This window comes from Salmo salar, chromosome ssa29, assembly GCF_905237065.1.
Source record: "Salmo salar chromosome ssa29, Ssal_v3.1, whole genome shotgun sequence".
NCBI lineage: Eukaryota > Metazoa > Chordata > Actinopteri > Salmoniformes > Salmonidae > Salmo > Salmo salar.
The window spans coordinates 27,189,391-27,204,673 of NC_059470.1; positions in this window are offsets into that span (position 1 = coordinate 27,189,391).

Consider the following 15,283-nt stretch of genomic DNA (forward strand, 5'->3'; position numbering starts at 1 on the left):
CTATGGGTCCGCTGTGGTTCTGTGTAGCCTAGTTATCCTCCCTGGGCAAGGTGGGACATTTGCATCCCACCTAGTCAACAGCCAGTGGAATCGTGTGCGCGAAATACAAATACCTAAAAAATGCTATAACTTCAATTTCTCAAACATATGACTATTTTACACCATTTTCAAGACAAGACTCTCGTTAATCTAACCACATTGTCCGATTTCAAAAAGGCTTTACAGTGAAAGCAAAACATTAGATTGTCAGGAGAGTACCCTGCCAAAAATAATCACACAGCCATTTTCAAAGCAAGCATATATGTCACAAAAACCAAAACCACAGCTAAATGCAGCACTAACCTTTGATGATCTTCATCAGATGACACTCCTAGGACATTATGTTATACAATACATGCATGTTTTGTTCAATCAAGTTCATATTTATATCAAAAACCAGCTTTTTACATTAGCATGTGATGTTCAGAACTAGCATACCCACCGCAAACTTCCGGTGAATTTACTAAATTACTCACGATTAACGTTCACAAAATACATAACAATTATTTTAAGAATTATAGATACAGAACTCCTTTATGCAATCGCGGTATCAGATTTTAAAATAGCTTTTCGGCGAAAGCACATTTTGCAATATTCTGAGTACATAGCCCGGCCATCACGGCTAGCTAATTTGACACCCACCAAGTTTGGCCCTCACCAAACTCAGATTTACTATAAGAAAAATTGGATTACCTTTGCTGTTCTTGGTCAGAATGCACTCCCAGGACTTCTACTTCAACAACAAATGTTGTTTTGGTTCCAAATAATCTATAGTTATATTCAAATAGCTCCGTTTTGTTCGTGCGTTCAGGTCAGTATCCGAAGGGTGACGCGCGAGCGCATTTCGTGACAAAAAAATTAAAAATATTCCATTACCGTACTTCGAAGCATGTCAAACGCTGTTTAAAATCAATTTTTATGCTATTTTTCTCGTAAAATAGCGATAATATTCCAACCAGGCGACGTTGTATTCATTCAAAGAGAGAAAGAAAAACATGGAGAATTCACATGAACGCACATCTCCAGTGTCACTGTTCTCAGCCTGACCACTCACAAAATCTCCTGCTGTTTTTCGCCCAGAGACTGGAGAGACGTCATTCCACTTTCTGGCGCCTTCTGAGAGCCAATGGAAGCCTTAGAAAATGTCACGTTACAGCAGAGATGCTGTATTTTCGATAGAGATGCCACAGAAGGAGAACAAATTGTCAGACAGCGCACTTCCTGTATGGAATCTTCTCAGGTTTTGGCCTGCCATATGAGTTCTGTTATACCCAGACACCATTCAAACAGTTTTAGAAACTTTAGAGTGTTTTCTATCCAAATCTACTAATTATATGCATATTCTCGTTTCTGGGCAAGAGTAGTAACCATTTTAAATCGGGTACGTTTTTTTATCCGGCCGTGCAAATACTGCCCCCTAGCCCCAACAGGTTATACTAATATATTTGAGACCAGTGTATTGCAGTTAATTTCGTCTTTAACATTAAGTAAAATATATTTGAGTAGTGAACAGGAAATCAACGAGTCCCAGACAGTTCGCAATAGAACATACCGGGGGGGCATCGTTTACTGCCTAAATTATTGGGATCATCTGGTTACCATCTGCGTTTGGAATATATTAGAAATACAGATACAGTATAATTAAATGAAGTTTTCTTTGAAAAGATGGGCCTGGTTGAGAATAGAACATTCTGTTTTCTGCCTGAGTGTCACGCTGTTTGGCCCAATTTGCTCTACTATTTTTACTGTCAATGGCATTAAAACAAAGCATGGATGTCCACGTATACTGATGATTCAACCATATACGTACGCATCAGCAACCACAGCTAATGAAGTCACTGAAACCCTTAAAGAGTTGCAGTCTGTTTTGGAATGGGTGGCCAGTAATAAACTGGCCCTGAACATCTCTAAAACTAAGAGCATTAAATTTGGTACTAATCATTCCCTAAGTTCTAGACCTCAGCTGAATCAGATAATGAATGGTGTGGCTGTTGAACAAGTTGAGGAGACTAATTTACTTGTTATTACCATAGATTGTAAACTGTCTTGGTCAAAATATATATATTCAATGGTTGTAAAGATAAAGGGAGGTCTGTCCGTAATAAAGATATCTGCTTTTTTTTGAAACCGCAATCCACAAAGCAAGTCCTGCAGGCTCTAGTTTAATCTTATTGTCATTATTGTCCATTTATATGATCAACTGCTGCAAAGAAAGACCTAGTTCAGATGCAGCTGGCCCAGAACAGAGCGGCATGTCTTGCTCTTCATTGTAATCCGAGGGCAAAGATTAATATTATGCATGCCAGTCTTTCTTGGCTGAGAGTTGAAGATTTGTTTTTTTATAAGAAACATGAATTTGTTGGAAATTCCAAATTGTTTACGTAGTCAACTTACACACATATTTACCCCACCAGACACCAGGTGTCTTCACAGTGCCCAGGTCCAGAACAAATTCAAGTAAACATACAGTATTATAGAGAGACATGAGTGCATGGAACTCCCTTCCATCTTATATAGCGCAAGTGAACAGCAAAGCTGGTTTAAAAAAACAGATAAAACAACCCCTAACGGCACAACGCCTCTCCCCCATGTGACCTACTTGTTGTGTGCATGTACTGACATGTATGTGGAGCTGATAGATGCACACATACTACATGTTAATGTTTTTACATGTATGTAGTCTTTTGTCGGTTAATGGGGATTCTAATAAATCAAATCTCCATCCCGTTCCTCTAGTTAATGAAATGAAGGGGAGAGGCTGTGACTATAATTGATGTAGTAAATTACTTTTCCTGTCAATGACTTTATTTGATAAACTTACATTGTGTAGGTGTGTGTCCCTTTTTGAAGGTTTAATTAAATCTTAATTCAGCCAAGAAATCCATATTTTAATTGATGGAATATTCAGACTGAACAATCATGTTCCAATGAGATGAGTTAGTTACATTGTAGTTGTGTGGTGGTGTTTCCATTCAGCCCCATCTAGCCTTGGTATGGAATAACTCATCACTGACAAAGTACCTCAGCCTGAGGAAATCATTGGGGAAAGAAGTCACACTTCCAGTTTTCACAAATCTTTATTTAACTTGTTGTAATACAGAGATACAGACTCTATAAAAGCATACATTAAATCTAATAATGTCTTCATTGTATCTTAATTGAAAATGAAAGCAGTAATCCTTAATTCCCATTTCAATAAAGAAAGGGCAATACCAGTATTAATGGCCAGCAGGCTCAGACAATATCCATAATGACTATAGAGAAAGTAAAAAACGTAAAAAAACACTGGTTTTACTTTATAGATGCTTTTCATAAAGACGAAATGGTAATTAATGATATTCAAGTTTCTGGGTGTGTGGGGAGTGAGTGAAGAACCAGTGGCAGCAGAAACAGGCAGGTCGTAGGTAGAGGGAGGCCAGCTAGGTGGGATTGGGCCAGGCATGTCCCGGTGTCAGGCCAGGGTGTCCTCGTGTAACAGTATAGCTTCCGTCCCTCTCCTCGCCCCAACCTGGGCTTGAACAACTGACACCCCACGAAGCATGGTTAACCATCGCGCCACAAAAACCGCGGCCCTTGCAGAGCAAGGGGTTCAACAACTTAAGGTCGCAGAGCGAGTGACGTCACCGATTGAAACGCTATTAGTACGCACCACCGCTAACTAACTAGCCATTTCACATCGGTTACACTCAGTCAGCAGTCCTAGAGCCTAAGGCCCTCAAAAGGCGAGACAGAAAAGTTAGGGTTAGTTTGAGCATGGCTAAAACCATAGTACACCACATGCATTGGGGGTTGAGAATAATCAATAGTGTTGCTGTGGACAGGACACTGGATAATCTGACTAACACACACACACAGCTGTTTGACCTTGCTGTGATACCATAGGCCTACTTATGTTACGTTTCTGAATCAATTCAATATCCTGCGTTTGTGTTACCCATGCCAGCCAGCATTACAAATAAAGACTGCGAAGAAAGATAATCAGCCTTTGTGAATCCTTTCTCCTTAATGTATTTGTCATGTCAGCCAGGCCCATCTTTTCAAGCAAACGCCATTTATTTCAATCTCTAGTTGAGTAAAATATGTCGTTTTGTTGGGATCACAAGAAAATCCTAACAAATCAGGTAAAGAGTGACACAGTCAGGCAGAATATGAATGTTCTATTATAAAGTGAAAACAATTAGTTTCCTTGGCTGTTTGTTATATGGCTGCTACTTAGAAATACAATAACAGCAAATAAATATGCTATAAACATTGATATGAGCCAGAATTAAGCCTAGGCGACCGTACCACCGTGTGACTGTCATCTACCATTGAACTCCTTACTAACTTCTGCATTACGCCTGCGTGTAACTAACATGTTGTCATACCAACGCTTTACTAACGTGTTAATGAAACTCATATGGTGCATAGTTTTTATTAAATATATGAATTAAATCTCAACCATAAATGTTAGAAATGTACAGTTTTTACCATGCAAGCAGACATTCCGAAGTATACGCCTTGAGCTATAGTATGGCCTACGGCTTCTGTATTTCCTGTTATCGCCAATTGCCTAGAAAATATTATCTCCAATCTATAGGTAATGCGTATTTCCCTCAACACCCCATGGCATGGTATGTTATCTTATCTCGCTGTATACTGATCTAAATGTTGTTAGCCAAACACGGACTGTGCTGTTACCAGTTCCCAGTAGCCTACATCGGACAACCAATAACAGTTGTGTCCATGGCTTTCTGTCGAATATTGGAGTTCATAGGCTTTCCGTGAGGGTCTTCCTCAATCAAGTAGAAACGTAAAATGGTTAAGTTTAGTGTTAGTTTAGGGTAAGGACGTCCCAATGAATCCGGATAGCAGTGACCGTTCATAGAGTGAGAGACGGACACGGTATTTGAGAGCTCGGCCGCGACACAAATCCAATTTATTTATAAAGCCCTTCTTACATCAGCTGATATCTCAAAGTGCTGTACAGAAACCCAGCCTAAAACCCCAAGCAGCAAGTAATGTAGGTGTAGAAGCACGGTGGCTAGGAAAAACTCCCTAGAAAAGGCCAAAACCTAGGAAGAAACCTAGAGAGGAACCAGGCACTGAGGGGTTGCCAGTCCTCTTCTGGCTGTGCCGGGTGGAGATTATAACAGAACATGGCCTAGATGTTCAAATGTTCATAAATGACCAGCATTGTCAAATAATAATAATCATAGTAGTTGTCGAGGGTGCAACAAGTCAGCACCTCAGGAGTAAATGTCAGTTGGCTTTTCATAGCCGATCATTGAGAGACATTCAGTTACAATATGGCCTGCCCTGTAGCTCAGTTGGTAGAGCATGGTGTTTGCAACGCCAGGGTTGTGGGTTCGATTCCCACGGGGGGCCAGCACAGAAAAAAATAACAATAATGTATGAAATTGTATGACATGTACGCATTCACTACTGTAAGTCACTCTGGATAAGAGTGTCTGCTAAATGACGTAAATGTAAATATATATGTACAAGCGACAGACGCAATTTTCGAGAGTATCTGCCCCGGATAGTTTCCTAGAGACGATGAAAATAATTACCAGAATGTCCTTGATCCGATTGAGTAGTAAGTAGGCTATATTTAAGTTGTGATATTGTTAGGACATTTTTAAGCCAACTGTGTTGAAAAGGAACATTTGGTTTATTTGAAAATAATACATTTTTGTTTATAACGAGTTGATATCGTATTGTCGAAAGCACGTAGGCAATATTATTTGCATACTGTGTCGATAGGGAAGTAGGCTAGTGTACAATAACGTAATTTGATGTGCTAGTATTATTTATTTAATGGATGAATTAAATGATAAATTAAAATATACACACGTGGTGCTATAGGATATATACATATGTTACATTGTAATACACTACCCCTACATGCCACTGTGTGCTGGACCTTTTGGTTTATCTTTCCACTGTCACTAGGTCTACACATTCACACTCGATCTGAATGGGTGATGCATAGCTTCTTTTCACTGAAGAAGGGAACGAGGTACGACATACAACTTCGATCTAAGACCTTAAAATCATGCCTGACAAGACCAATGAAATCATAACGGTGTCCTAATATAGTTTGGATATAGGAGTAACCTATTCTACAATATTTGTTTTATTTAACTAGGCAAGTCAGTTAAGAACCAATTCGTATTTACAATGACGGCCTCCCCCGGCCAAACCCTCACCAAACTCCGATGACGCTGGGCCAATTGTGCCCTATGGGACTCCTGATCACGGCCGGTTGTTATACAGCTCGGGATCGAACCAGGGTCTGTAGTGACACTTCTAACACTGAAATGTAGTGCCTTAGACTGCTGCGCCACTCAGGAGGCCTTAATGTAACTGTATGTTTATTTTTATACATTTTATTTCACCTTTATTTAACCAGGTAGGCCAGTTGAGAACAAATTCTCATTTACAGTAAGGAAGGAGGAAATAAAGACAGCTCTTTCAGCGCTCTGGGAGGGAACTCTTGGTTGGCGCGACAGTTTGATTGTGTGTGTGCTATGCTGCAGAAGTTTTGTTTATTTTCAGCGTGTGTAGTTTATAAAGTATTTAACTCCATCATCGGTGTGACCGCTCTAGGTCGTGGTTGTTATCGTTTGGGACCGCGCCGGTTATGGGTCGCATGGATTAGTAGCGACATTGTTGCGAAGCTTTGACATACAAACCAACAAACCATCGGACGGTCAGACATACACCTGCACGCCTGAAGGCCACAGCTAAGATCTCTCTTGTTCTCTTTCACTTCCCTCTATCGTTCCAGTGCTTTACCCTGCAACAGACTTTCTGTTTTTCAAATGCACTTACTTCCCATTGATGTTCATTAGAGCTGGACTATTATTGCCCTGCCAGAAGTATTTGGGTGGACATTTGAGTTAAAAGGGAGGTTGCTTGCAAGTTGTGTATTGTTATTTGAACTGTATTGAGGTGGGGTGTACTAATGACGTGGCCGAGAAGATTGTGGACATTTTTAAGGCCTTTGTTGTGTCTATGAACACCCCCCACATTCATACCCTCTGCACTCCTCCACTGGAAGATAATACAGATTATTGCAAATCCTCTGTTGATGACTGGGTTCTTTCTTGTAAATTTGTTTCTATGAAGTTGCTGTTCAATTGCTCTGCCATTATTATTGTATGAGGTATTCTTGGTGGGGTTCCCCCTGTGCTGTGGGTTTTATAGGGGGTGTATTCTCTTTTCTCTCCACTGGCTATCTGGTAAACAGGCTACACTCTAGGCACTCTTCTGCTGATGTGTGTTGGTCTGGTAGTGGTACTCTCTATTCTACTCTTTTACTTTCGGCATGGTTAATACCTGCCTGGTGCCCCAACAAAATCTTTATCTTTACCCCTCTCTAATAAATACTGCTACACTTGTATTATTTATGTAATTGATAAATGAAATTGGAAATGTGGATGGGTACGCTACTTCATTCAATGATTACAGTATTGCACAAGGTATATACAAGAGTAGCCTATAGTCTACAATAATAACGTCATTGAATGTGCTATAGTATAATTTATTTATTTGATGAATGAAATTGTAAATGGGGATGGGTAGGCTACTCCATTCAGTGAATACTGAATGTCTTGCTATGTCTGGGAGTATGTTAATGAAGGCTTAACGACTGTTGAACTATGGCAAGGTCAAACAAATTTCTAAATCTATCTTTCTTTTAGTCAAGATGTGATGAGCCAGAGAACCCAATCAGCTGTTCTACCCACCACCCACACTGCTCTCCCTCCACAAGCAACCACATCCACTTCTCCTGTAAAACTCATTTACCCACCACCCACACTGCTCTCCCTCCACAAGCAACCACATCCTCTTCTCCTGTAAAACTCATTTACCCACCACCCACACTGCTCTCCCTCCACAAGCAACCACATCCTCTTCTCCTGTAAAACTCATTTACCCACCACCCACACTGCTCTCCCTCGACAAGCAACCACATCCTCTTCTCCTGTTCAACTCATTTACCCACCACCCACACTGCTCTCCCTCCACAAGCAACCACATCCTCTTCTCCTGTTCAACTCATTTACCCACCACCCACACTGCTCTCCCTCCACAAGCAACCACACCCTCTTCTCCTGTAAAACTCATTTACCCACCACCCACACTGCTCTCCCTCCACAAGCAACCACATCCTCTTCTCCTGTTCAACTCATTTACCCACCACCCACACTGCTCTCCCTCGACAAGCAACCACATCCTCTTCTCCTGTAAAACTCATTTACCCACAACCCACACTGCTCTCCCTCCACAAGCAACCACATCCTCTTCTCCTGGTCAACTCATTTACCCACCACCCACACTGCTCTCCCTCTACAAGCAACCACACCCTCTTCTCCTGTTCAACTCATTTGCCGCCACACTGAAAAGGACGTACCCCTGTGCCCATCTGCACCGTGATCCATCCAAGGCCTCAGCTGGATGCCTAAAATATGAGAAATGTAAACAAGATGCTGCAATAATGTGTGTGTGTGTGTGTGTATGGAGTTCCAAGAAACGCCAGGGTTGTGGGTTCGATTCCCACGGGGGACAAAACAAAAACCAAAAATCCCAGTCTGAGCTCATTTTGTTCTGAGTTCCAAGTTGTCTTGAACGCACTGAAGTCAGAGATTGCCAAGTTCCGAGTTGTTTTGATTGCGCCCCTAGAGACCTAGTCTACCTCTTATCTCTGACTATGGCTACCTCCAACAAAGAAGTCCTTGTGTCTGTATTGATGTGAGAAATAGGCATGTCTACACAGTAAAGGTGGCTGGCTGCGATATCAACTAGGCTAATCTTTTTTGTATTGAGGTAATAGGCCTATTTTAGCTAAATCGACAAATGAAATTGACTAGATTACTCTGGCAATGAAAAACATTTTTGACAAAATCATGTACATGTAGATGTTTGTAAGGTGTTCATGGAGAGATCTTTAATAATAAACTAAACAGACACTTAAACTAGCACGTGACTCATAACACATGTAGTCCTTTAAGGCATCCATGGTAAGGTCTTTTATAACAACCTTACAAGAAAACTGACAAGTGAGGTGGTCGGTGCCACATTACACAATGTGAACACTACATGTACATGACGTGTACACGTCGGCAGTTTGACGCCTTAGAACAAAAACTTTTTTCCATTGACAGTCCATGTTAATTCATGGTGGTATTTTATGGCGCTAGGAAGATGCAAGGTGATTTGGTGAGAAGTATTAGTAGCTTCACGAAGCTTAATTCTGGCACTTATCACACCCCATAGCAGTGTCAGTGCTCAATATGGTAGCTGCGTGAGTGGGAGGGAGATGCCCGTGTGCTTCGCGGTTTACCGGATTGTTTTTCTGCAGTTTTATTGAAGATCACTCTGCGACCCACACGCTGCAGCGCTGTCGTTCAGCAGCAGATGATGCGCGGTCAGCCACTGACTTGTCATTCTCACGCGCTATCACTCACCGTTGTCAGCACAAGGACTCAAGCCAACCACAAGTTCTGATACAGCGATGAGTTTCTCTCTCTTGGTTTCATACAAACTTTGGGAAATAACGAGGAGCAACCACAATGTGTTTTGTGCGTGGAAGTGCTTAGTAATTAGTCTCTTAAAACGAACAAATTGAAACGACACGTCCTGACCAAACCTCCACAGCATTACGGTAAACCCAGGGAGTTCTTTCAGAACACCTGCACACTGGGTAGGAACAACATAAATTGGCCAAAGTTTAATTACTGCCTTAGCAAGTGTAACAGTGTAGGTTCCGTCCCTCCCTTCGCCTCAACCCGGGCTCGAACCAGGGACCCTTGCACACATCAACAACTGACACCCCACGAACCATCGCGCCACAAAAGTCGCGGTCCTTGCAACGCAAGGGGAAACCCTACTTCAAGTCTCAGAGCGAGTGAAATCACTGATTGAAACGCTATTAGCGCGCACCACCGCTAACTAACTAGCCATTTCACATCGGTTACACAAGTTTATCCTGACTTAAATGATCATCGGAGGGCACCTGTGCCCAGGGGCGAAAATCTGATATCAACTTTGGAGGGGACAATTACATGAAATTTTCTGGACACCAAAAGTAGTGCTGTAACACATAGCCTACATTGTAATATGGTAAATGTATATTGAGGAACCAAAGAAATAAGGTGTTTGCCGTACTCCTAACTACCGGTACCCAAAACTACACAACTAATCACAACAGCAATACCATTGCCTTTAACAAATCTTAGTTCAGTCACCAGTTTAAGTTGAGAGTGGGGGTATCCATGGCATTTTCCAATGATGTTCCTATTTTACAAGTCAAAACAATTGAGAACCTTTCATAATGTTGCCAAACTCAACAAACTTACCTGAGACTCCCTGTCTCTGCCAGTCTGTCCCTGCATATCTGTCCCCAACTCTGCTGTCTGTGTGCCATCTGTTGCCTGCTCTGCCTAATGACATCATTGTGAAACATTTCCATTAGAATTTCATTTCTTTCTTATGAACATTTTATCAACTAGTCTTTGAGATATTAGGCTACTAGGGTTCTTACTATGCGTTTTGGTGTATTGAAAAATACTCTGATGTGCGTCTTTTATTTTTCTGCCATTTTTCTACCTGGCTGGCTGGCTGGCTACACACACACACACACACAGTGTGTAGGTTATTTACAGTAGGAGATGGGCTTCTATCATCTTCTATCATTCTATATGGGCTTTGATCTACAAGGTAGCTAGCGAATGTGAAACGGATTAAAATGACAAGAGTTGACAGCTGTATGAGTTCACCATTTACACAACATATGCTGCAACCTTTTGTAATTTTAATAGTTTGTTTCATATTGGCTGGCTTCCAACAATAGCTGAATTTGCAAAGCTAGCGACCACCAATTCAGTTTCAGTGGTGTTTGCTATAATCTTTGCTACCCGGGTTAAATAAAGGTGAAATAAAATAAATAAATAAAAGTTCCCTTGCGACAATTTAGCTTTTGCAACGAGACCATTAAATATATTTAAGACAATGGTAGAAGAGAGTGTAGTTCTGTTCAGTTTGGACTTCAGTTTATCGCTAACCTTATCACAGGGACTTTGAAGCACTAACTTACATCATCTGCATGCTGATCTTGGAATAAATTGACGATAGCAAAGATTCCATCTTTGACGATGCCACATAAATGGAATAGGTACTTGTTATATCTAGCCTAGCTGTAGAAGAACGCACGTCTGCACGGTTTCACATTGTACATCACTCTGTCGTTTAATGACATGTGCCACTCATCCTGACAACCCATTCATCCATAAAGCAGCACACTGTCGTAAACCATAACAACGTACAGTATGACGTACAGCACGTCGTACCATACATAACATTTCCCCCCCCTTTCCAAAACCAGGGACTGGTACCATATATAAAATGTCCATAGGGCAAGAACCTAGAGTGATACCTGTAAGAAATAAAACATTAACCTTTAAACAGAAGGACCCTCCAAACTAACCAGTTCAGTCCATTAACCTGGAGGTTGACTAAGACACCTACCGGAGCCTAAGAATGAAAAGAGGTTAAGTAGTCCCCCAGATGAGCAGGGCGAGTTCGTGCCCGCATAGGCCTTTCTTCAACCGCCACCGCTTGTGGCTCTGGCCCTTGGGGAGCCCGTAGAGGCTGGGGCTCGGGTGGTAGTGGTGGGGGAGGTCCATCCGGTGGCGTCTCTGGCCTGCATGTCTGTTCTGTGTGCATTCGTATTCCTTGAGGAGCAGGGACTTTCCTGAGGCGGCTGGCGTGCCAGCGTGATCCATTGCTCAACATGAATGTGGCGGGCCCCAGTTGTCGACTGACCTGCAGGGGTTCCGACCAGAATGAGGCCATTTTGTTGCACCGCTGAGGCCGTCGGGCTCGGACCCAGTCAGACACTTGGATGATCAACCTGTGTTGTTGTGTGTTTGCTTGCTCTGTAGTGCATTAGCGTTTGATTCAAAGCAGTTTGGAACGTGCACCCCTGGACCAGGTGCACTCTTATGCCGTTCTTCAGCGTTTGGTTGAAGCGTTCCACCCCTCCGTTAGCTTGTGGGTTGTAGTAGGCCGTGCGGATGTGTTTGATTCCCTTGTTGCTGAGATATGAGGAGAACTCGGCAGAGATTAGCTGGGGCCCATTGTCCGTGGTAAGGGTGAGGGGCAGGCCCCACCTTGTGAAAAGGCTGTCTAGGATGTCCACGATGGCCTGTGCTGTGACAGTTCCGACAGGAACCACTTCTGGCCACTTAGAGTGGAGGTCATACACCACCACCAGGAAGCGCTGATGGTGAGGGACTGCGTGACCATGGATCTCGCCACAGATGTCCAGTTGGATGTGCTCCCAGGGGCGGGACGGCCATGCGAGAGGCTGCAGGGGGGTGGGGCGGACTGTCCTGTTTTCCCACTGAGGAGGCATGCAGCACAATCCCTGACCAGGGCTTCAATGTCGTGGTCGATGCCTGGCCACCACACAAGGTCTCGACATCGCTGTTTGACCTTCACTATGCCCAAGTGCCCCTCGTGCGCCATGGATAGAACACGCGCACGCAGACCACTTGGGACCACAGTGCAAAACCCTCGAGAGACACAGACTTCTTCCCAGCAAGACAGTTCGTGCTTCACCCTGGCGAAAGTCGCCAGCTCTTCCGGCTACGTGTGCTGGCCATCCAGTGCGTATGTAGGTGCGCAGGGTAGACAGTGTGGGATCCTGTTCCGATGCTTGCTTCAGCTCCTCCAGTGAGACAACTGACTGAAGAGGAGCGTAAAGCATTTGTACGAGCTCTGTTTCGTTGTCGTCTGGCAAGACGGTCGGAGTAGGAGCGTCAAAGGAGCGTGAGAGGAGGTCTGCCACCACGTTATCCCTCCCTGGAGTGAACTTCAGCTGATAGTCGTACTGTCTGAGGCGGTCGGCCCATCTGTGCAGCCGAAGTGGCTTGTGGCCAGTTCCTGATGCCGACAGTAGCGTTGTGAGGGACTGGTGGTCGGTTCGGAGCGTGAACAGACGGCCATAGAGGTAGAGGTGCCACCTTTCGCACGCCCAGACACAGGCCAGTGCTTCTCGTTCGCCCACAGAGTACCGTTGTTCTGTGGGGCTCAGGGCCCTTGAGGCGAAGGCGACGGGCCTCTCAATGCCATTCTGCAGCTGTGAGAGGACAGCTCCTAGTGCTCCAGCTGAGGCGTCACATGTGACAATGGTGGGGCAGACGGGGTCAAAGTGAGACAAGACTGGGGCTGTGGTGAGCTGGCTCTTCAGTGAGCGGACCGCGTCTGAGCAGGCTGCCGTCCAGGCCCATGGCTCATCCTTCTTGAGGAGCTGGCGAAGGGGCGCTGTGGTCTGGGAGTAGTGGGGCAGAAACCGGAGGTAGTAGGCTGTCATGCCCAAGAATGATGCCACCTGAGAGGCTGAGGTCGGTCCCGGGATCCTGTGGAAGGCTTCAATGTTCGACATGAGTGGGGCAATGCCTTTGGCCGACAGGCGGAACCCCACAAACTCGACGGCTGGAGCTGCAAAGGTGCACTTTCCACCGTTAAGGGTCAGGTTGTTCTGCAGTAGAGCGCTGAATACTCTGTGGAGTCGATAATCATGGATGTGGAGGTCAGGACCGTGGACCACGATGTCATCCAGATAGACCGCCACCCCAGGTATTCCAGCGAGGATGGTGCTCATCACCTTCTGGAAGCAGCTGGGGGCGGAGTTAAGTCCAAAAGGCATGCGTGTATATCTGAACACGCCAGCATGTGTGACAAAGGTAGTGAGATCTCTGCTAGCTGCATGGAGGGGTACCTGAAGATAACCCTGACGAAGGTCAAGCTTCGTGAAGATCTTGGAGCCATGGAATTGTGCGGTCAGCTCCTCAGCTGTAGGCAACGGGTACTTATCCGGGACAACGGCCTTGTTCACAGCACGAAGATCCACGCAGGTCCGGATTCCACCTGACTTTTTGGTTGCAATGACTAAGTTTGAAATCCAGGGGGCAGCGTTGACTGGCTCAATGATGCCTGCATCCAACTGTGCCTGGAGATTTTTTGTGACGTCATCACGCAGTGCAAAGGGAATGCGCCGCAGGGGCTGCATGACTGGGCTCACTTCCGGATTCACTAGGGGCCTGTGAGTAAAGGCTGTGAGGCAGCCCAGTCCATCAAAAAGAGTTGGCCAGTTCTGTTGCCATGTGCAGGTAACCTGGTGGATAGCAGACCCACTGTCAGCTCTCAGCGTGAATCCCAAGCCTGTGAAGAGGTCGAGGCCCAAGAGGTTCGCACCCCGCTTTGCAACATGAAATGTGAATGATGGCAGATGCTTGGTGCCGTAGTGTACTGGGACCTGGAGGGTGCCTACAATGTCTATCTTGGATCTACCGTACCCACACAGGGCAGTGGAGGGCTGTTGGAGTGGTAGGTGACTGAAAAACTTGTAGTAAGTGGCAAGGTTGAGCAACGACACCACAGCGCCAGTATCCAGCAGCAAAGGCAAACCCACCTCACCCAGCTGCACAGTGCATGTCCTGAATGACACATGGTTGGTGGAGACAGTTCGGATTTCCGTGCGTTCATGTTGAGAGTGAGATGAAACTAAGGGCCTGTGCTGGGTGGAGCTAGTAGCTGGGGCAGAACGACACACTTTTGCAAAGTGATTGTATTTTGAACAGTTCTTGCATATTTTCCCACGGGCTGGGCAGTTTGAAGCCCTTGAATTGTGAGAGCTAGCCCCGCAGTTGCCACAGCTACTTCTGTTCGTTTGTCTGTGTGCCTGCTGCACGGGCATGCCGGTGTCTGTGTCCATGCAGCTATCAACGTGGGAGGCCATGCACAGCGCGTGATCGTTGTAGTGCGCCTGCTCGGGCTGAAGCTGCTGTGTGAGAATGGCTGGGGGCCGAGTGTATGCTGCAGATCTGTCTGTTAGCATAGTAGAGCATTCCAACGCCGCTTCAACCTGGAGTGCTATTTTAATAGCTCCATCTAGTTGTAAATTATCCGATTCCAAAAGCAGTTTCTCCCTTGTCTTTTCACATAACGTCCCCTCTATCAACTGATCCCTGATGATCTCGTCCTGAAGTGTCCCATAGTTACAAGAGCTAGCCAAATCCCTCAGATTAGCCACGTAGCTTTGAATGGACTCACCCGGCCGTTGGTGTCTCTTCCGTAGCCGGTAGCGTCGGAGGAGCACTAGCTCTTTCCCGGCGAAATGGTTCCGTAGGAGGCTGACTGCAGCAGTGAATGTAGGAGCCGATCCAAGCGCTCTGAAAATCCTTTGTCCCTC